Source organism: Melanotaenia boesemani, chromosome 22 (genome assembly GCF_017639745.1).
Source record: "Melanotaenia boesemani isolate fMelBoe1 chromosome 22, fMelBoe1.pri, whole genome shotgun sequence".
In the NCBI taxonomy this organism is placed as follows: domain Eukaryota; kingdom Metazoa; phylum Chordata; class Actinopteri; order Atheriniformes; family Melanotaeniidae; genus Melanotaenia; species Melanotaenia boesemani.
This window is the reverse complement of record NC_055703.1, coordinates 13,085,235-13,109,903: the sequence shown is the minus strand read 5'-3', so window position 1 is coordinate 13,109,903 and position 24,669 is coordinate 13,085,235.

Sequence of the window (24,669 nt, the reverse complement as noted above, 5' to 3'; positions counted from 1 at the left end):
TCTCCTTCGGTACATTCTTTTGCTGTCTGAGCCAGAGCTGTGGTTGTGTGTCAGAAGTCTATTCAACGGTACCCATGCTTCCGGCTGAAAGCTCTATCTCCTGTGAGAGCTACCTCTCTGAACATGGCAGATAAGACCTCCTCAATGCAACAGCCTTTACCATAAGCCAGCAAGCAAAACACACACACACACATACACAAGCCTGCATAACACCCACATATATATTCAGAAAACATGGGAAAGAGCTAAGAAACACACTCCTGTTTACAAAGTGTGGACTTTGTAAGCTGGTCTTAGGCAGACATGCACATTTGTAAAAAACAAAACAAAACAAAACAACCTTAATTTAAAGGAATACATGTGCCAACATTTACTTCTGCTATGTTCCAACATGCATCCATACAAGCTTGTGAATAGCCTTATCCTCCTGCAAACACCATGCATACTGGGAACCAAAAGGTGAGTGTGACGAAAAACCAGATGGCAACTTTGTGTGTTAATGTGTGTTTGTGCAAATATGTCTGACTTTGAAATGTAAATGCAGCGAATGGATGTGCTGCCAGGTACATTGACAGAGTGCAAGGCGGGGGAAGTGTGGCTGATGTTACGGTGTGCGATGAGCCACTTAAGGGTCTCCATACAAACAAATGTTTGCAGCTGGTAAAGACATGGGCATCTTTACATTGAAAAAGCACCATAACTGCCAAAGCAGCAGATACTTCTGAAGCTTTGAATGCTGAATACCACTTGGAAGTTGCTGCTCGCTTGAACACATGCTGGAGATTGCAATGAGATTAGGTCCAAGAGTCTGCTGGATGTATGTTTTTTGTGTATGTGGCTCATAAGGCTGTGGCTGCAGATCCATATAAGCCGAGGGGATTGAAATATTCCACCCTGGACCAGTGCAGGGATTGAATTATCCGACATACCGTTTATCTGAGGACAGAAAAATTTAATCATAGTTTTGTAGGGTGATGGCACGGTAACCCCATATTTCTATCACAAAATAATAACATGAGGCTTAGGAACCCTCTGTAACCAAAAGATTATTCATTTTCTATACCACTTGTTCTATTTCAGGGTCATGGGGAAGCTGGACCCTATTCCAGCAATTCACATGCGAGAGGCAGGGTACACTCTGGACAGGTCGCCAGTTCGCAGGGGCAACACATATAGACCAAAAGATCAATAAGTACAAATACTACTGAATATGTATTAGAAGAGACACAAGTAAAGCCTGCATTAAACTCACTGTCTAATACGTTTTTATCTTTGAAAAACTCAAGATGGAATTGACACAAGGTCATGCAAAAGACTCAAAACAATAACTCTTGAAAGAAGCAGTTTTTTTTCCTTATGTGCAAAAAGTAGAAACAGTAGAATTTTATTTAAATGTCATAAACACAGGAAGCAGAAGGTTTCAAAATGAACAGTCCAGTAAATAGATAAATAAATAAGCATTATTGATACAAGTTCAGAGATAATGCTGAAAAGCAATAGCATGAAGCACAGTCCCACAACTGTGGTGAAATCTTGTGAACAAAAAGACAGGGAGGATCAGATGATGCAGCCACCTGAAACAGGGCGAGCGGGAGTGGCTCGTTTGGAAAAAGAGTTAAGTTATCCCACATTCACCTCACTCGTCTGATTAAAAGATTAATAAACAGCACAGAATAAAAACACATTACAGCACCAAAATGTAATCTGGAATTATATTCATAAAAAAATGGCAAATCAATACAAGAAAAGGAAAATGTGTGAATGTGTGAATGTACTCTTGTTAACTTTTAACCCCCTTAATCCACTTATCTTAATCTGGATTGCAGTTTAGTGGCTAACACAATACATTGTGCATGTTTTTTTTTTTCTAATTATATAATTTATGCAGATTAGCTTAAACGTTGCATTCCTGCATGCTTGCTGGTTAAAAAGGCATTTACCTTGTAAATATTAGTTGAACAGCCATCTAATAGACAAACATTTGAATGGAAAGGAATAAAAAAAGAACATAATTTAATGGTAAATAAATAAATATATTGAAGTTATGAATTTTCATAGAGTCTAATTTAACATCCTTTATTTCGGAGTAGAACAAGATGCAACTGGTAATGTTTCATGCTACAGTCAAGCAGCATTTGTTCATTTCCTTACAACATGCTCTTGCATAAAAAATGGAGTGGCACATGTGCCCTGAAGAACATGAATGTTTGATGTTTACGGAGGATTATTAATTTCCTTTATGCAGATCACAATTCACTTCTCTGGGCTGTGCCGATGATGTAAATCTTCATAATACGGAAAAAAATGAGGACATCGGGGAAAAAAAACGAGTTTGAATTTAGCCATTACTTCAACAGTAAACTATCAGTAACATAGGTTTTAATTACAGGCTTAAATTAACTCTTTTAAATGTCAAAGAAACTCTTTGGGGTGTTGTGATGTCTCTGAACACTAAAAGGAAGAATTATTTTTCATTTCTTTTTCTCTTTAAAGTTAATCTTGTACCCTAATTTTGCTTGTGTGTCCTGGTTTGCTCCCACCATCACTGGGAACTAACAGAGATGAAACCCCAGTCTGTAAATATTCACACTCCATACACATTATATTTTCTACAAATTAACATTTCCTCTGACATTTCACTGTTGCTGGCTGATGATAGCAATGAAAATAGCTCCTGGCTTTCTGTAGTTTTGATGAAGGCTGCACTTTGAAAGAATTTCAGAGAAAATGTTTTGCCTCTGCTGTCAGATGTGTTGTGTGCCAAATGTGCCATCTGGAAGACCAAGCAGAGAGATTGTCAGTTGGAAGTATGTTGGGGTAAAAAGAAAAATAAATCCAGTTGTGGTGACAAGGCTGCACGGCCAGACATGATGCAGGAGACAAAATTCTTGTCAGAAAATCTCTTGGGCCTGAGATATACTCTTATCAGCTGTGCTGCAGTTTGGAATTAGTTACACAGCAAAACATACCTCACTTTGGCTTTTTTTTTTTTTTTTTACTTTAGCATCACCTCCTCTCCTTCATTTCACTGACAGCAAAAAGATCGATCCTTGGAATATGCAGGCTGGTTGCTGTCTTATATGTTATTTTCTTTTTATATTTTTTTATTTTCACTCTTCTTCTTGGTTGTCTGTCTCATTGTTCTGAACCTGAAATTTATTGGCAAACTGTTCAGAAAGTGGCCTGCTTTTTGTCGGCTGGGACATGCTTCAGTCCCCAGTGACACTCCACAGGGTACATGAGTCAATCATGAAATATTACACTTGGAAAAAAAACTTGAAAAGATGTAATTTGTACTGTATACTCAGTTGGCATTTACTCAAAGTATGGACAGGTGCTCTTTATTAATATGCATGTGAAAAGTAATTTATACTTACTTAAATAAATACCTAGCATTGTATGGAACTGGTTTAATTCTTCTTAAAAGAACTATTAATAGAAGTTCTTTTATTTTCTTCATCAAAGGACATTGACTTTAAATTAGTTTTACAGACACGGTAACATTTAAGTGAATATCAGGTCCTCCTGTTTTCTTTTTCTGATATAAAGAAAGATTTGCACAGATCTAAAATTGCTTGGTAAAGGTTTCCTTTGTACTTTTTTCTGTTTTGGGTCACTGAACGTGATCAGTGAACCTCCACTGATTTTGCTATAAATCGTTGTACCAACAAGAAAACATTCCTTTGTCAGCTATGTTTGGTCAAACATAGAAAGTAATATTTTCCTGGTAATGAAAAAGATAGCTGGAGCTGAATTGATATTCACCCCACAAACTTTCCTTTTCCTCTCTGCTCCCTAAATAGGTTACCTCTCTAGCATTCACACACAAGGGAGCACTGACTCCCCCATGAGTGTTGCCTTCTTACAGCTTAACTCCTACAAAAAGATACCCCTTTTTTGTGTGTGAGTAAGTAAAAGAATGGGTGGAGGAGGGCTGGAGTAAGTATTGTCTAGAAGTAGGTCAAAATGGCCGTAGCTGCAACTGTTTTGGCCGGAGATAAGGAGTGGGATCACGGGATGTAGGGTATTCAGGGTTTGGACATGATGGGGAGGGAGGGATGATTAATGAGAGAATTGGGAGTCTAGAGGGAGAATGAAAAATATGTTAACATTTAAGCTACACCTGAGCGCTGAGAAGGTGATAAGATAAATTAGAAATGGGGGGGAGAGTAAGTGCGATAGTCAGAGGAAAGATTAGATATTTTTCTATACTGTTTTAGCTTTTGGTTCTCAGTTTAGTGAAGTCTTAAGCTAATATAAGTCTTTTCATTCTGTTTTGTGCTTTCTGTCAGTTTGGAGACAGTTTTGATGCACAGAGGCCCCTCAAACTGAGTCCATACTTTTACTTTCACACAAAACCTTCTTTAGAGGCACCCCACTGCTGTGTTTGAAGATAAGACCCAAGACAGACTCCTTATAATAATAATAATAATAATAATAATAATAATAATAACACTTCCAGACTCACCCCCATTGTGTGAATGTGTCTGTGTGTTGCAGTGGTGTGTACAGCATTTATGCTGTTATATGCCCAATAGTGGATAGTATTGTATACCCAATAATGTTGCCTGTAAAACTACAATTTGGGGGTATTAGCACTTTTTCCTCTGTAACCCTCTCAATGGTGAGAGAGGCTCTGGCTAGAAGGACTTATTATCCTACACTCTTTCTTCATCACATGACCCTTTAGCGAGTGTCTGACCTTAAGATAAGGATTTGTTGGACTACAAAATCTAAGCGCTTTAAGGTAGAGAAAGCTAAAATTTAAAAAAACAGAAGTAAAAACCTTCCTATTCCTATTCATTGATGCAATACTATTAACAGCTTTTACTTTAATATAGGTAGGTATAAGAATATGTCACTGACACAGTCAGTTTTATGCAGAAAGGCAGTTTCTGAGACTTTAATTGCATAAAGCTGATAATATCTACATAACTTTATCTCAGTGTGAATTTGATTGCAGGACTTGTTAGAGAGCATCGGTGAGCCAGGACTGAAAAAAAAGACCCTGACTTTCTTACTCAGACCACCACATTGCACTATTCCCACCCATTAGAATCCCTTACACATACATCAGTCCTTCATTTGACATTTGATAAGTTTTACTTATGAATATTCTTGCTAGAATACTTATAGGGGATTTTTTCTTTTTGATGCATACAAAAGATGTTGATTCTCAACTCAAAATGTCCCAGTTGGTCCTTTATTCTTAAATATGACTCACAATGCAGTGAATGCAAACCAAATGGTTCCCAACCTCCTTTCCTGGAAGCCTCACAAATTGTATATACAAAAAAAGTTGTGTCTGACATGCATCAATTTTGGTAAAATGAGACTATTTCCTTCCACAGCATATTCATATTGGCGAGCAAATCACAACTTACTTTTTTAAAAAAGTTTTTCCAACTCTGTTCTCCCTTTTGTGCATGAAAAGTGTCTTTGCACTGTATATTTGATTTGGGACACAGCATTTGTGTGTGTGTCTTATAGCATCAGGGAAAACAAAAATGCTGAAAATTTTCAAGCTGAAAAGAAGCAGCACCACTTCAAGATATAAAACCTATATTAGTTCAGCTTTGAGACAGAATATCTGTCTTAAATCGGTCTTAAAAACCTTTAGTTAAGAAACTCTAGCATAGGGTCTGACACAAATAATTCTCTTTCACCTGAATTCCAGCTCATGCTAACTCCAAAGTACAAGACAGCCCTCCTCCATTGTGATTCAAACTGCCTGAAGGAGGCACTATAACGGCAGGACTGAGGGGCCATTTGTGTGGGCTAGAAGAGCTTGGTCTCTTAGTTCTGTGCAGGCAGAAACACACTCTTCTCAAATCCTGATTAGTGAAGTGTTCTCCAGGCACGATAGCATTGTAGGAAAATACATGCTGTCCACAAGACTCATTATAAATTAGAATTATTTCAAATTAAATCCAAAGTCTTTTCTGTGCACCATGAGATTACAGGCCGCTCTTTGGTAATTTTCTCCCTATTCTATCAACACAAAGTGGCTCAACTATAGCGTGTGATTGTTTTTCAGTAGATGCAATCAGTTTGTGTGCACGTCTGAGTGTGTGCATGTTCATTTGTCATCTGAAATGATCCTAATCAAGTTTAAGCAAAGCAGTCTGGTACCCTGGTTAGTCTGACACTCACCCTGATTACTGTGAAAGTGTTTCAAAGGGCTGTAAAGAGTTATTCATCATGTGACTCATGACTCATATGTATAGGCAGACTAAGAATACACATGTCTATTTCTTTCCCACACACATTCACACCCACATATGTAATCTTCCTTTTTTCCATTCCAAAGTCAGCATTGTACAAGCTTTACAGACTTTGTAACCACAATATGGTGCCGCTACCTTCATCAATCTGCAGCTGCTTAAGCAAACACACCCACATAACCACACACCCATTGCATACCTCCATATTGCTTTATCTGTATTGGAGGTGTGTAAAAAGGTGCAATCTCAGCAAATCCTGGAATAAGAACAAAAGCTTGGGGCCAGCTTCTCACTGTCTGCTTCTACTTAGCTTCCTTTTTCTGAAAGTTTCCAACTCCTCTAACAGTGTTTATCCAGTTTAAGATGCATCAGATGTTAAGTGTGTGCTTTTGTACAGCTTTAGTACACTATTAATCTGTTCTGAGTGTATGCAAAGGTCACAGAACTATGTTTAAAACACAAGTTGCTACAGTAATAATCCCAACAGTCTAATGTTTTCCTATTGCCTTTAACTATTGGCTGGCTCAGCTGGTGCATCGGGTACTACAGCCAAATGATTACTAACAATATGCAGCTATACAGCAGTTCACTGTGTGTCAGAAAGTGATGATAAATCTTGTGATAGTATCCTGTGTGTTAAAAACTGAAACGAGTGGTTCTTGACCAAAGGGCAGTATGTGATGAGATGGAAATGAGAATGTGTTGAAGCTACGGGTTAAAGAAAGGACATGTAAATATCAGATTAGTTGCACATAGATAAACACAGACAAACACAAACACATCAGACTTTAAGGGCCCATGGCAAGGAGGTGTCATTTTCTATATGTATGAGTGACTAGAGGGTGGAGGGAGGACAAAAGCAAGATGTGAACAAGGGGAGGAGAGGAGAGGAGAGGAGAGAAGAGAAGAGAAAAGAAGAGAAGAGAAGAGAAGAGAAGAGAAGAGAAGAGAAGAGAAGAGAAGAGAAGAGAAGAGAAGAGAAGAGATTCAGATGGGGAGGGCGAGTAGACTGAAGGAGTAAGGAGGCTCCGAGTTGTAGCTAATTAAGGCTCTCTAATAAAAAAAAGAAAGAAAAAAAAAGAAAAAAGAAGCTCTGGACATAGCACAGAGGAAGATGTTATTAAATCATCGCCAGTGGTGAGGGAGAGCAAAAAAATATTAATGTGCTCATTCATAGCACCGCCTAGGGCCCATTGGCTAGAGTTAGATTTAAAAAGTAACTAATATGAAAAATTAATTAGGGCTCTGTGAAGACAGGCATCTCTCTGTCTGCTTGAATAAGAATACCAGAAGCAAACCTCCAGGTGACACAGCTGATAAATGGAGGGCTCAAACACATACATAATGGGCTGGTTTTATGGTTAATTGTACCATACCTGTCTAAGAAAGTGTGATGATCTGTAACTATAAACTTTGCTGATAGGAACTCAAGACATGTGTTGAAAATATGTGATTAAAACCCAAGACTGTTTTTGGGTTGACCGTGAAGCAACAGAAGTGATTAGATAAAGGTCAAAGCTGTCAGAATATCCGCATATTCAATGATTTAAAACACCAGTTCATATTTTATTTATTTTTATATGATTCTTTTATGGAGGAAAACTGAAATGAAGAGAAAATCATCACTTGTGAACTACATTTGTTTACTCAATGGGTGGGCATCACTTCTGAATCTCCTTTTTACTTTGACTTGCAAACTTTTTTTCCTGTCTTTTTTATTTTGCAAAGGCAAAACACTTGTGTTGCAATACTTAAACTGGCAAATAGAATATTTTTATGTCTTTTTATTTAAAGAATAGACACAAAGAGTTGTGAGTCAATAGGAGCCAAAATCACTTCTCAGAGTCAAAGGAGCAGATGTGGAATCCATGAACACTCACTCTCAGTGGAACAAAGGAACAAAACCAGGATATTAGCTCTCTGTTGTGTCTGAAAAGGAGGGAAAAATGAAAAAAAGAAAAGAAAAAGGAAATTCTCCACTCCCTCTCTCATCACTGGGTCTTAGCGCCACAGAAGCTGATGATCCAAGAAGCTGCACCAGTGCGCCGGGATAAGCCGTGCCACTCTGATCCATCACCATAACAGAGAGGAGAAATGGGGAGAGAACTCTCTGGGACTCAGAGTTCAATAAAGACCGATCTAACACTTATCACACAAATCAAACCGTCCCCCACCAGACGGCTGGCATCCCATCATGCATGCTGATTACTTGTTTGTGATTTACTCCAGCATGTTTTCCTGTGAAAATCTGAAAAAAGGAAACTTGCAACTGTATTAAAGATTCACATTTTCTACTTTTTCATAGAAAAGGAAGCCACTTGCCAGTGGCATGATTACTGAATTATACAAGCATAGCTGCAAGGCACACTTTGGTGTTTAAAAATCTAGTATGAAAACATTACGGCTTGCAATATTTAACTATTGACTGTTGGGATTCCCAGCCACACTGATGGTATCTTTTACATCCTGGAATCAGGCAGTGATTCTTGGATGAAGGACAAACTTCCCCCAGTCTCATTACTGTGGTTCTTCTTGTAGTACTACCCTGTGGAATTGTACATTAAGTAAGTCATGTTGGTCTTGTCAGCATTTATTAGAGTACAAGTGTGGTTCATGAAGTGCAAAGTCAGTGTCGAAGCACTATGCAGACAAAACTCTCTGTGCTGCATCAAGAGCACACAAGCTGAGCTTTACATGTGTGACAACATTTTGTCTGGGAAAAAAATAATAATTCTGTCTTTGATGTCTGACATTTACTCTTCTTTTTTCTAATAATAAAACTTTTTTTTTTTTTTTTAGCAATTGTTAAATATTTTTCTTATTAACCATTGTGACTTTTTTCCTCTTCTGCACACACAGCTGTGGAATATTTGCAACACTGATGTAAAGAACTAAGACTTTATAAAGAAGCTAGAAAAACTGATAATTATCATGGCATATAAGTTTAGTTAAGTCCAGGAACAGACCGGCCATCTGACATGCCAGGCATTTTTCCGGTTGGCCGATGTGGCTTTTGGGCTGACACAGTTTATTTATTGGTCTGACTGGTCCATTAAACTCAGTAGATCAATGGCCCAACTAACGGTAGGCCGGACCACTCAAATTTTTAAGCAGTAATTCATTTACCTAAATAGTGAACACAAAACCTTCTGTCCTGACCGCCGGCCCACGAAACATGCTGATCTGTGGCTCATTGGTTCTTTTCTTAACTGAACATGATTTTTTTTAACCATTTTAACCATCATTCATCAACATTAACAGTGAGCCAGCAGCTTTTTGATTTTCTTCATTAACCTAGTTTGATACTTTTGGGTCAGAATGCATTAGAGGCAGCTTGTCAATAGGTGTTTATGGACAATATATAGAAATAAAACACCTGGCCTACACATTATTTATATATTAATCATGATTCAGCTGTTTGGCTCTTTACCAAAGAATCCAATAATTCTGAACATGACTTTATTCATTATGTTAAAGAAAGAAAAAAAATGCATTCAACCTTTAGTTGGTTGAAATAACATCTCCAGAAGAGCAGGCAATAGACACACAGACTGTGTCTACCCCTTATCCAGGAATAGTTTCCATCTGAACCATCATTTCTTATGTCTGTTCCTCTATTTTTTCTCCATCAAACACAAAGTGAGATGAATTCTGCTCCAACATTCATCACTGTGATGGAGTATAGATTTAAATTTTATTAACAAATTACAATATTGGAAGTATTTTACACTCTGATACCTGCAAACTTACTGCATGGTTTTAGTGGTTTTAAAAAGTTGCATGGTTAATATTTACATATTTGTGGTGTGCATGAACATACGGTCAAGTCTGGGCAAAAATGCCAGGGCTGATATTTTTGCCGTAGTCCGCCTCTGGTTAAGTTTACAATGATAGATGCTGAAGAAATTAAAAGACCACTTGGGAATAAAAAGTGAGTTATTCTATAATACATCACAAAAAAGATGTATGATAAAAAGCTGCAGTGAAAGAATATCAGATCCACTCCTTTCATCCTTAATGCAATTATGAAAGCATTAAAGAGCTGCAGCACAGATTGTGATACCAGATCGGAGTTGCTTGATGGCAAAACGATGCGTTCAAGTTATACTGTGTGTATACTAAACTATTAATTAAGAATTCAGTGAGCACAAGTAATGCTACAACCATCTATTCTCTTTAGTCAGAAGAGATGGAATAAACTCAAAAACCCATCACCCTGTAATGGCTAAATGATACATGATGCACCCAGAAAGCTTTGGGAAAACTCTTCCCAGAGGAGGATGATGCAGTGTATCTATCTTTCATTTATCCTCTCATCTCCCCCGTGACACTTCTCATTAAGCTCTTGCACCACATTGGAGTATAACAACACTAATAGGAGCAGATGATCAATCCTAATTGGTCTCTTCAGAGCGCCTGTCCGCTGTTTGAGAATGTGACCGCTAGCTTGTGCTTTGGCTCTGTAATGAACTATTCATCTAGTAGAAGCACACTCAAAGGTCAGTCTTATGTATCACACCATCTACCACAAACAAAGCAAAATATATACATTAAGACATCATCCAAGTTCCCAGTGACAGCAATGAAAATCCCTCTTGGTATATAAGTATTCTAACAATAATGACAGGAAAGCTTTATGTCTCCCTATGTCTATGGAAAAGCTCTTTTAATGATGCTTATGTCAAAATTTTATAGAAGACAGAAATATTTGTATTTACGATGAAGAGGAAAAAGGTTCTTGGCACATTGCACTGAAAGACAAAGAAGCAAGAGGTAGGAGGGTAGGATGCATTCTCATTGACTCACTGACTGGGCAAATGCTGTGATTTGGAATTTGTTGAATGTTCATGCTAACCAACTGTTTGCTGAATCAGAACATTAGCTGGTTAATGTGGGTGGAAAGTGCTAATCACAGATGTAAAATCCTTATCTGGCCTTCCTCAAGTTGTTTTGCCATATGTACAGAGCACAGTGGTAGCACTGATATGTTATGTAGTCCACATGCTGCTTAGTCACCCACACAGACTCATGGTTGTTTCTTTATCCTTGTGGACAATAACCTCATCATGCTATTCCTTCTAATCTTAACCATCAATTCCTAACCTTAAAGGGTCTTTTTTGTTGTTGTTGTTATTGTGTGAAGTACTTATGAGCAGTCAGTGTCTTGCTTGCAATAGAGAGCAACTAGAACGCCACTATTTAGAATAGGAGTGAATCTTTTGCTGTCTAAAACAACATCAACCTGAAAATCTAGTGGTTTGAGCAAATGTTAAATGTAACAGATTTTATAACGCCTCACTTTTGCAGCAGACAGATGCATACTTTGCCACTATGTTCTGGCCTGAAAATGGCATTGAATATTTCAGCTGAGTCTGTCAGGAGTTATGTAAGACTTGTTGGATAGCTTACTGCTGGGCATTCAAAGATGGCAAGTGTTAGTGAGGCTTTCCTATACTTCCTACTGTCTTGTGATTGGTAGATTAGAATGGAAGAACTGGAAGTCACAGCTGATCATGGGAAAGATATGTTAGGAAAGTACTGGGAAAGGAAACAGCTATTATGTAAAAATCACCCTACAAGCTTTGGCATGAACCACTACAACATTTTCTAGACTTCAGTTGTTTTAAATGCCAAAGATTGGCTGTTGTGAGGCCCATTGTGAATAGATGTTAGCTTGGCTTGCATATTGTATTCCCTTGCAATTCTCCAAGAGCATTCTGACCAATCTTACTACAGTAACTCATGATTACTTCACACATCCCCCTTCCAAATAAGTTGCTTTCATTTTAAGCTAAGTTTGTTCAAATGTTTAACATTGCACTGACTTCATGTTAATTTTGGGCAGCTGTAACTTAACTATAACAATATAGTTAACTTTAAAAGATAACATTATGTGCTGAATTTAAACTTATAAACCAATAACTTAATGGAAAATAATGTCCCAGCGACAAGTACAGATATGCAAAAACACAATGATATGAATAGAGGACTCGCACTGTAAGCATTCAGTGTGTCAGCCAAGAGAAAAATAACAACAAAGAGGAAACCTGTTGTAAAAAATATGAAAACAATCACATGTATATAGACTATGTGTATCTGTCATCTGCTTCCCACAGGCTGAGGGCAAAGCTGCTTGTACTCACTGTCTATAAGTCAAAAGTTTTGTTTCCACATGGCTGGTTGCAATAAAGCTCTGGTTTAAGGGAAGTCTGTTCCCAGATCTGTGTCCATGAGGGAAGAAATCCTTCATCTAACTTAAACCCCCTAAGCGCTCACTAACACACAAACACAAAGAAAGTTTTCAGTTAATGTAATGCTTCAGTAGGATGGGCATCAGGGGTTAAGGACATGGCCAACAAACAGGCTTCAGAAGATGGAGCAAAATAAAGAGAAAGAAATATTACTTGACATGAAAAAAAGAAGGTGAGGGCATCCTTGTGACACCATTCTTCCTCCCAGTCAGTCTCTGCCCTGTCTGCCTTTCTAATCCTCATTTTAATTTTCATCTTCCTGGGTATAGCTGCTGCCCTGTAACCTCTTTCTCGCTCCTCTTCCTTCTGTCTTTTCTCTCCCCCTTCCTCTCCTACTCTTTTAAACTCTCTACACATGTTCATGTTATCTTCATCTCCCCTCCTCCGAACTATTACATATCTCTCTGGCCTTCTGTGCTTGAGGTTGTGAGGAAAGTAGCAAACAGAAAAGATTCAACAAGGAGCTGCTTTTGAATATGTGACGTTTCCCAGTCTTCTGTGATGAAAATAGATTAGCTGAGGGTGTGTACAAAAGAGACAACAATGGGGGGAAAATAACGAACACTGGTAAGGATCCTTGCATCCTTAAGTGCAACCACTTCACTAACTAAAAATATCCTAGCCCTGCATCAAGCGGCCGTTACAAACACATATAATTATGCATCGGAAGCAGAGTCAGAGAAGAATGGTGTTAATAGATTTAATCTTATCTTAATCTATATGATAAATGAACAAGCTCAATAATGAACACATGTGCAACACATGAACACATACATAAGCAGCACCAGATATTCTCGAACTTGTCTTTCCCCTTTCCTCATCCTTTGGTTTATTGATATCTCCACTTCAGTGAACGCAACATCAAGCAGGCTTTCTCCCTGTTCTGCTGTCTTTCTGTTTATTAATGTACATACTGTACAGCTCAGCCTTTCTCTCTATGATGGGCCTCTCAGGAGAGTGTAAATCAAATAAAAAAGAGAGTAGATGCAATTCATAAAAGAGATATTGTTCCCATTCATGCTGACCACTATATGTGGATGTTGGTATCTGTTTGTATGTACTTAAACAAGACACTTTGAAGTGTTGGCCATTACAGAAGAATGAATTGTTTTTGCAGGCTCAAGCACTGTCTGTCTTTCTTTCTTTCTTTCTTTCTTTCTTTCTTTCTTTCTTTCTTTCTTTCTTTCTTTCTTTCTTTCTTTCTCTCTCTCAGAAGAGCATGCCCTCACCTCTTTTCCTTGTTCTCATATTCTTATCTCATGGGATATTTTTTTTTGTTTTGATATATGTGTATGTTTAATAATCATGCAAGTTTTCCATTGAAGATCAACAAATGAAAACACAAAAAGAAGGAAGGACAAGGGCTCATCAGCAGCTGGCGCATTTCAGCGTCTGTCATGATATGAAGGAAATGAAGTGTTGAAGGTTCTGTTCATGCATGTAAATGCTATAAAATTATTCAGGCTCTTGCAGCATTATTCAAATTTGAAATTAGCATGAAATGAATTAGCTGGGGGTTATCCCTGTAGCATTCTGCACACACATTTACACACAGATGAAAATAGTCATAGTCTGCTAAATTTTAGGGAATTAAGCTTTATTTCTGAAAATATTTATAGTCTGTATTTTTACAACAATAGCCATTCAGTGTGTTTACATTATGCAGTTATCTTTTGAAGTAGTAGATTTCTTTGGTAGCGCTGCGATCTGCGCGTCAGCCAAACAGGATCAAAAATGTTTTTGCCGCCATTCAAGGGATCCACAGAAATTATTTAAACACATGTAATGCAGCTTAATATTATCTACTTTCTTTCAGGCCTACTGTTCAATCTCCTAAAGCTGTATAAGAGTTAGATTAAAGGACCTGTGCAAGCTTTCTTTTTTTAAAAAATTTCAGCTGATTAGACCTCTGCTCAGGTCAATCAGACAAGGCTATACTGGGTATTAACCATACTTTATGTACCAATAAAATGATAAAGATCTAATTTGTTCCGTCCCAACAGATGTGTCTAAGCAGAGAAAGGGAGCTGCCAGTCAAACACAGTGTGTATATACCAAGACAGTCCCCAGAAGCAGAGGTATAATGAGGCCAGATAACTTCACTGTGGGCTGACCAACAGTGCAAGGAGGAAGGTGTGGAAGCTACTACTGATGCAAACTAAATATTCAACTCTGCTTCACTTTTAGAATTGTTGGAAAAGGGAAGCATTTTATTGTGCATGAGGTAATGAGAAAATGCTGCAGTCCCTGAGTTACCTCAGACTGTGGCACTGTATTATGACTGCATGTCCAAATTATACACTTTGTCCTTATAACGAATCATTCCTTTCCAATTCTATGCTGAGTAACAACTGAGAACTACCCTGAGAAGAACTGCTATAGGACAGCTTCAGCTCCTCAGTAAGGTAATCAGCATCACTTTGACTGACTCCTATTTTTATTTATTTCCAGAATCTACACAATCCAAAAAAGAACTTTTAGGAAGCTTTAGGAAGAAGTATTTGTAGGAAACCATATCTGCCAGGCCAGAATGTTTATTTTAACACTGTTTTATTTTTTTTTAAATGCTGACAAGAATATGTGTGAGCAATGTTTAATGAAAATATTTGTTTTACATATTTTTCCATTTATAGGTTATGTGCCCATTTTCTTATATATATATATATATATTGACAGCAATAATCGATGAGAATTAGCTCAGGATCTCTGTAGTATGTCCAAAAACACAGAAAAAAAATTAATTAGTTAATGACAGAAATTTTTAATTATTGCTTGTTTTCCTGTCATTTGTGATTTTTCACCATTTTATTTTGTGCTGTCAGATTGATCCTGTTATCCAGTGCATTCTTGTCTTGTCTTGTCTTGCCATCACAGATTTTGCTCATGTCCTGTTTGTTTTCAGCAGAGATGTTTTAACAGGTCTCCCGAGGTTTTCCCCACCATATTTCAACACTTTTTATTATTAGATTATTGATCTTTTGTTTCTGTTTTTATCATGTTTAGTCACAGGGGGTTTTCACTGTCACTTGCAGGAATAAATTTCTCTCTGCCTTGCCGTTGTGTGGACACCAGTGTATCACTATTCATGGCTATTCTAAAGTCCATTTCCAACATTTTCCTTTTCCTAACATCTCTCTTATACTTAGCAATCTTTGTGCTCTGGGCTGTGTGAAATTTGTCACAAATGGGATGCACAAACCCAGGCCTTGTTTCAAAAAATATAATGCTTGTTTGAAACTCAAACAACTGGAGGTGCCTCTTCACTCTAACCTCATTCTTTCTCTCTCTGTGATCTGCTGTTTGTGCTCCTTCATGCATAAATAACAATTACGCATTCACTCATAATTGCTGTTAATAGCTGCAGGATCTATTATCCTATAAAACACACACGTGACTTGGATGAACCTAAATGTTTGTGAGTGAAACAGGGTTCCTGCTTCAGACCAAGTGTCAGATGTAAATAAACAGATACAGCCCAAGTTAAAAGATCTGTAATGCACCAAACAGGTGTGTGTATCTGTGATTATCTGCAGACATTTGTTTTTGTTTGAGTACAAATTCTGAGAGATGTCAGCTCAATATCTTCAGCTTCTTAGCTTCTATTCACCTCAGCTTCTTAAATCCAGATTCTAATTGCATTAGGAAATTGAGAAATCATCAATCACTATTCTATTCACTGTGTGGTGCCAACATTCACAAACACAATACAATACCCACAGAAAACACCAGGAACTTGACAACCCCAAGGTGTGGGGTCATGGCTCAACAGATTCTTGAAAATAATTTAACATAATGATTTATTTTTATTTATTTATTTTTAATGGCACAGTTCAGGCAAGGAACCCACTAACTATTAGCCAGAGGGTTTTGCCCCTCTGAATATAATAATAATAATAATTGGATCTTGATTAAAATCCCTCTAACCAAAACAATGTGGGACATTAAATTAAAGATAGTAAAATTACTGTTTTATGTGGACACTAAAAGGAGAGAAAAAAGTTCTAAAACTATTTGAAAAGTTCAGTGTGATACAAAAAAAAACCCAATCTCAGTCAAAGATTAATTCATGTTTAAGATTAAATCATTTCTAGACATCAATAAATATTTATTGAGTGGCTACTTACAGTACAATATTGAACATTTAAAAGGGGCTTTTTGTTTGTTTACACCATTGGAAAAAAAAATGCTGTAAATAGGCTAAACTGAACTCTTAACATTTTCTAAAGATTTTCTGAAGTGATAGAATTTACAGAATCCCCAATGAAACTGTGCATATACACAAATATCTACAACTTCTGCAGAGTTATTAAAATGGGGCGAAATATGGATTAAACAATTTCCCATAGCACCCACCAGATGTGGGTGAGTGTTAAAGACTGTTCTGACAAGTGCAATAATCTGACCCTTACAACAAGGCCCAATCTGCTCTGACTGCTCAGGTGAATGGTGATGGGTCTTTGAATAAGCTTTTTAATTTTGCAAACCTTTAACATGCACAAAAAGGCTGTAAAACATCCCACATTCCATATATTAACCTGTGTTTGTTTCACAGTATCTGTGCTAGTCAGTAATTTGTTGTTATTCAGAGAATGGTTCATTTGTTTTCATCAGCTACAAGGACAATTGGGCCATGTTAATAGCTTGTCTTTGCCAATGTCAAAGAATTAATCAGTCTAAAGGAACAACAATTAATCCAAAAATTTACAAGAAAAGGGAAACAGAGCACACTGATATATATAAATAATGCGTAAACTACCACTGAAAACCCGCATCTGGTGTTTTGAGAGATATGAAAATAGTGATATATAAGAATTCTTATCACAAACACACATCTTGCATGTCAAGTTGGTATTCCAATTTCATTTTGCTAGATGAAAAGCTTGAGTTCTTTAGACTAAGAGTTGTGATTTGGATAAAAGGTTTATAAGAAGGCTTGAACAAGAAGAGGGAAGACATGTAAGCTTGATTTAAATAATCACAGGTGGGCATATCAGCACAATCTGTAGAATTGTTAGTCAGAAAACCCACACACCAGCTCACAGTCCTCTTCAGAGCAGACAATGAAGTGGCTGATAATGTAAATTTATGTTGTAGTTTGGGTGTGCTATCAGTGCTGGAAAAATGAAAAATGCTCTGTGCACCACAGCAGTCTACAATTTGCCTGCTTTCAGTGACAAGTACTCGTCATCATGCATGGGCAACCTGGGAATTAAAAGTAAAAGCGAAACAGATACTTGTAATTGGGCGTAATTACTGCCAACCCGTCTGACGAGGCAGAGCCTCGCTGTTGGGGAGGTCAAACACATTTAAATACAAATATACGCTTGTGCCAACAAGTATAACTTTCAAGTTTAATTTCGGTTTCTACCAGTACATTTTCTAACTGACGGGTGAAGACCTGTCTCTGTGCACAGAGAGATTAAAGCAGACCTTAATAGTCATTTTGTGTGTGCCTGGTTTCTAGCTGATGCCTTTTGCTCAAATGGACACAAAAAAATTATTGACATGCTTTCCTGAGCTTCTATGGTGGCAAAAACTTGCTACTTCCAACATGTCTTTCACATCAACAAGCAAAACTCAATCATAGCTTGTTTTGTTTCTAAATTTCATATTCGCAGTAATCATGTAAGAAAAAAACTATGTTTTCACATCACTGCAAAAAGCAGACTGTTATGGAACCCTGTATACGTCAAGTAACATGTTTCCAATCTGATTCCTTAATCCACTGTTTCTCAATCCTGATCCTTTGGACACCACTGCACTTCATTTTCTAGAGGTTTGAACACTTTAATGCACCTGACTGAAATGTATGGCCCTGTAGCAGTCTTGCAAAAACTTTACGAGTAGTTCAATTCATCGGAATCAGGCGTACTGAAATTGGAAACCTCTAAAACAGACATTCTCAATCCTGGTCCTAGAGGGCTGGTATCCTGCAGGTTTTTAGTAGTTTCCCTGCCCCAACAAACCTGAATCAAATCAATGGGTAATTAGTAGACATGTGCAGAGCTTGATGTCAAGCAAGTTTGACATCAAGCTTTACACAAGTCTGAAACAGGCGTGTTGCAAAAGGAAAACTTCTAAACCTGCAGGACAGTGGTCCTCCAGGACCAGGATTGAAGATCCCCGTTTTAAACTTGCAGGGCAGGGGGTCCTGAGGACCACAATTAAGAAACACGGAGCTAATCCATCCCTTGTTCAGTCATGTTTCCTGTCATTTCTCTGCAAGTGTTGTCAAAAATCTAGTTGAACTTCATCACCCATCATTCCCTGTGCCTGCATACCCTGGATTCTGGCTCTCTTCGTTACCTGCTGTGGCTTCAAACATCACTGCCCTGTTGCTGCAGCGTCCTGTAATTTATACTTGGTTCTTCATGACTCTTATTTACACACTCTACTGAGAATTACCCTCCAGCAAACATTACTAGCATACTTTACTACATCTCAGTTCCTGCTCCTCAGCCCCGTGCAGCAGTCCATCCAAAGAAATCTGAGGGTGGTACTTTTTGGGAGAACCATAAGAGTTCAGAATTTAAAAATGACAAAAAGCTGTACAGCTACAATGACTAAATATGCACACACACACATACACACACTCACACGCAACAATAACAAGCATCTTAGAGCATGTGGTCATTATTGTTGCTCTGTCTCACACACACACACACACACACGTACACACACACACACACACTCATATTCACACTTGTTCAAGCATTCTGCGCCACAACCATCACACAAGACAATATCTCCTGGGATATTAGAAATGAGCAGACGACTATGCAGAGCTGAACTTGCTGTCAGTGAGGAGCATCAGTAATGAAATCGCATATGCATACGGCAGCATAGGCCACAGACTGGCTGAACTGACAGCAAAACCGTACAAGGTGTGACAGACACCACACGGCAAGGATATATCACATAGAGAGGGAAAAATTATGCTCAAAGAAAAGGGAAGGAAAGGTGGAGGGCACTAAAAATATATGGGATGTGGAGATGGAGGAAGAAAGCCACTAGAAGACACAAGTTAACCTGAAGAGAAATTCAGAGACAAATCTGAAGTCACACAGGTGAAATAAAATAAACAAGAAGCCTCAAAGCATTAAAACAATCAGATACAGGCAGGTTCACTCGTTTCTTTACATGGACAGGATTAAAAAAAATTGTCAAGAATTTCACTTAAACCAAGAAAGAAACATTTTATAAGCCAGTTTTATTAAAAACATTATACTACAACAATTTCTAGCTTGTCAACCCATTCTGGGTTTGGTGTTAAGCCCACTGGCAAAGTCTACTTTATGCTTGAGTCTTAATGGGACACACATGAAAAGGAACAAAGAAAATCTTAATTTTTCAGTATGACTCACTGTATTTCACATTTTAACCAGAGCCTCAGAGGAAAAACATCATAAACAAATAAAATCCAGCAAATCTACTCCGAGTTTAAAGAATTGCTTAATCTTTTCTGGTAACAATTTTAAGTGGAAGTTGGTGGATAACTAGGTATTGAGAAACTTAAAGGACTCCTGACAGTAAAGAAGACAGCAGCTGTCTGTCCTCAAACAATTAGACCCAAAAAGTCAATTCAGACTGCACAAAAGTTGGACAGAATTTATAGTGAGAATAAACGTAAACAGGGTTTTTCCACCACTGAAAATTACTATTACTGAAATGTGAAAAAACATAAACTAAAACACAGAAAGCCAGGTAACATGGGAAAGGAAAACTGGAGAAATATGGTGGATGGGTTAAAAAATGAAGCATAGGGCAAGACACTTTAATGGTCTCAAAGGCATCATAGATAAATATGAAGTAGTGGTGCAACAAAATGTGCTCAAATTTGATTTTGGTTCCCTGGAAAGAAGCTTCTCTTCCATTGTCTCAACCACTAGTTTCGTTACCAGGGTAAAAAGCCCACCGCAATTGAGATGACATCTTAGGAGATCTTAGGCTTCTTATACACCAAGCCAAGCTAACCATGGTCGATGAGAGGCCTCCTGCTGGGTTTTGCATCTGAATAAAGAAAACAGCTCATAAACATACTGTAAAAACAACTTTCATCACCCATGACATATATCCTGCAACTGCAAAGGAACACGGTTTGCCAATGCAGAAGAGGGCAGTAGAAAGTATATTGTATCAAGGGAGGGAAAATGGAAAACTGCATAGAAAAGAGAGAAAAAGGGTAAATATAGCTTGTTTTGGAGAAAAGAAAAAAAGACTTCCACCCGCCTTCTCCTGCATTCTATCTGTTGCTATGTTGAACAACCAATCACAGTGAGTGCTCTGACCAGGTCATCAATTTTACTTGTTGAATCAGTCCAAAAAGGATGCTGACAGACGTTGACGATGGTGGTGGGATGTCCATACTGGAAATATAAGCAGATGTTCACTGACACTCCAGATGTGCCCTACAGCTGATTGTTGGTGTGGTGTATAAGAGGCTATAGGTGCACCTCATCCATATGACCCATTCTAAGAATAATGTTTCAGTGCTCAGACTCAATGTTTATGATGCATGATGTGTTTTCTTGTCTGATTGAATGTTTGAGTTTGGATGTTTTGTTACTGTAACAACTATTCCTGTGGAACAACTTGCTGTTATATTAAACCTGAGATTACTAAGATTGAAAGGCAGAAACATAACATTAGCCAATTACTAGAAAGATTCCAGGCAAGCTCTAAAATACTATTTGCCTATTAGGCCCTCCTTTAGGGGTAAATTTTCCCACCTGAAGTTTGTTTAACCCCATTATTAGGTCTAGGAAAATACACATAAAAGACCTTGGTTCCTCATTTTATGGCACATAAAGCACATGTCCTAACCATGCACACACTCAGCAATACGTACAATGTAGGGTTCAATATCTTGCCCAAGGGACAATCAATATGAGAACAGATGAAATTTGTGAATGAACTACCATCTTCTCACATGGTGGACTAACACTATGCATCAAGAAGCACATCTGGTGGGTATTTGTTTTAATAAGCAGAGGTGAAGTTGAGGTCTAATTTAACATCTTACAGTAAATGATGATAGCAAATTTCTCTTTTTAAACACTGAAATTGCAGATAACTTTTCATAGTTATGCCTGAACAAAAGAAATGCACTTCCGTATATTAAATGTTCTCTCAAGTTGTTTTATTCTGTTTACCCCTACATGATGTTGTCTTCCTGTAATGCATACTTATGGGAATGTTCCAACAAATTCAGTTGAATTGATTAGAAAAAAGAAGCAGTAATTGCGTGAAAAGGCATAATTGTGATCTGGATGTATAATCATACTATCACTGTTGCAAGTTCTACTGCATCTAAGAACTTATCTTGATATACTGTAATTTCACTGTTCTAACTCCTGTTTTTTTCTTTTGCTTCGGCTATATCACTTACTTATAGGAATGAGTTGTTATTATTGGAGTAAATAAGGCAAGACAACAATAACTTTTGTCTGCAGTAATCCAGCTAAGCCTTGGCCTGGTAGTGAATAAACATGGTGATTGAAGATTATTGCTGTTGGTGTATCAGGCAGTTCTCACTGTGAATGTCTAAATGACTATAATACTATTGCCACAAACTGCTCAAATATTCTGAATAGATCTTTTATATCACTTATGTTTGTAGGTTTGGCTTTTTTCTTTTTCTTCTTCTTTCTTTTGTCTGGGGCAGCCTCCAATCACCTTTTATGCGTCTTTTATTACGTTCACTGATTGAATTCTTACTCTGCCAAGTTTATCCTGTTTCACACATTTAACAAATGCTTCCTAACACACTGGAAAGAGGTTGGGGGAGGGATAGGAAGAAGAAAGGCAAACTGAAAGAAGAAAAAAATATCGAATAATTGAAGGACACAGAGGGACATTGTTACCCAGTTACTTTATGAAAAGAAGGCGGGAAGATTGGGGGACAAGCAATGAATACAGGAAGCTGTGGAGAAAGAAGAATAAACAGCTCTCCAAACTGCAGAAAATGGCAAGCAGTTTTAGATTCAAAGCACATGCTAAATCTTGAGATTATTGACTAGAAATGTCAGTGAGGAGAGAGGCAGCATTCACCGACAAGAGACAGGAAAAAAAGAGGAAAAGAAGAGGAGGGGAGATGTGAAATAGTGAGTGTAAAATATGAAGAATGAGGGGGTTGGAAAGTGAGAAAGACTGATGAGACTGACAGAAAGAAAAAAAAACAGAGAAGTCAAGAGAAAGGAGGAGTGGGCTTGAATACTCAGAGGTGGGATGAGGTCCCACAAGAGAATGAGTGGAAGAAAATTAAAAAAAAAAAAAAAAAGAGGAGAGCGAAATATTTATATTTCTTTCTCCAAAAAGGGTGCAAGATGGAGGACAGAAAAATCCCTCCAGTCATTTCATCATGGGGAAAATATTTTAGTTAGAAATATGCAGAGTTACCAAAAAATGAGAAGAGGATTTTGAAAATTGGGGAAGGGTCTGACTGAGTATGTTCCTGAATGTGTGTGAGAATGAAAGCCTATACACATGTTCATGAGTGTCTGCATTCAGCCTTCAGCATTTTAATGGGCTGCATGAAGCTCAGGGGAGATTGGGAAGCGGGACTCTCAGGCAGTACCTGTGTCTAGAATAAAAATCTATTCAGGCTGTTCATGTCTGACCTCCAACTGACTGAGGAGTCATTTTTCCTGGTTATCTGACCTATATTTTTCAGCCCCTCTCATTGTGAGCTGCAGTAAAGGCAGCAGCCTCTTTGAATCATTTCTGGCATGTAGTAAATCTCGAGTTATTGGTTATACAGGAACTTTCCCAACATATTTTCCTAGAATTCTGCATAATCAGCAGAGTGGTTGCAGTTTTGCTGACACACATCAGTCGAATTTCTGGAACATTTTAGTGTCATTTTTTAACTATTTAAAACTTTTAGGCATGTCAAATGCCAAATGGTTACAGTTAAGGTAAATGTATAAAGGTATAAGGTCTGCAATGACAAAGAAGAAGCCCACACAAAAATTTCACATGCCATTTATCTGCAATTTCCATAGACTAGACATGCATTTTAATCAAATCAGCAGAATTATTTAACTTTCTGCAAGCAAAATCTGCAGAAACTGATCTGAAGACTGTTAACACAAAAAAGCTTTTGTCTAGGCTCTTTATTTCCACCGTTTAAAAAAAAAAAGAAGAAAGTAAACTAACTTTTAACACATTTACACTTCAGATGGATTTCCATTTCCATTGATGTGTAGTTCATTTTAATGGCTTAGTCCTTCATTATGCTGAAAACCGACTTCATTCATTGAACCACATCAAGCTGACCTCTCAGAAATACGTTAGATCAGCTCAAATAAGCCCAACCTTTTAATGTGGTGCTGGTGCAATGCAACACTTTCATCCAAAGTGACCTGGTTTGACTCTTTTTTTATTTTCTCAGGGGTATTTGACTTTATCTATCTGTTTGTTTATTTATTAGAATTACATTTTCAGAGGTTGGTTGGTTGGTTTCCAGCCAATGTTACCTGGAAACTGACTGAACTTAATTCCCCCACTTTTCTGACTGAATAAAAATTCAGTATTTTTAAAAACTTGTGGTATCATGACTTCACCCTGGGGCAGGGCTTATTACTTTAGTAACCAAGCATGCTGATCTGTGACTAATTAAATGATCGCATCTTGTTTACACTTTATGATCAATGAAAGGGACGTTCAGCACTTTTTGAAGTACCAACACTTGATTTTACGGAAAAAGTCTACCTAAAAATGTTAACAAATTTCAGTAATGCTTTGTTTGGTGCTAACTAGTCATAACTATCAGGTTACACATTGATTAACAATTAGGAAACTAACTAAACTTTTCTAAAATTAGTTCTAAAAAAATCAGCATCAATTCGGAGGTTCATCAACATTAGCTTTAGTCATGCAGCAGATGACATTTAGTTTGGTTTTGTTTGACGTATCTGGCTGGTTTCCTTTATTTGGAAGGACCTTTATTTCCTTCATCTGTTTGCACAGTGAAACTTCTTCAGACAAATATTTCCAAGTAGTAATCAGTGTTTGGTGGTACAAGAACTAAAGTAAGGCCGGACCTTTTAATGTGACCTTTTACCTTCTTTCATGTGGATGTTTGAGTTTATTTGAAGCTTGAAGCACATTCTTCCTCATCATCATCATAACAATTTTTTAAAAAAAAGATAAAGATGTGTTAATGAAGCTACCTAAGTTTAGATTTAAGCATA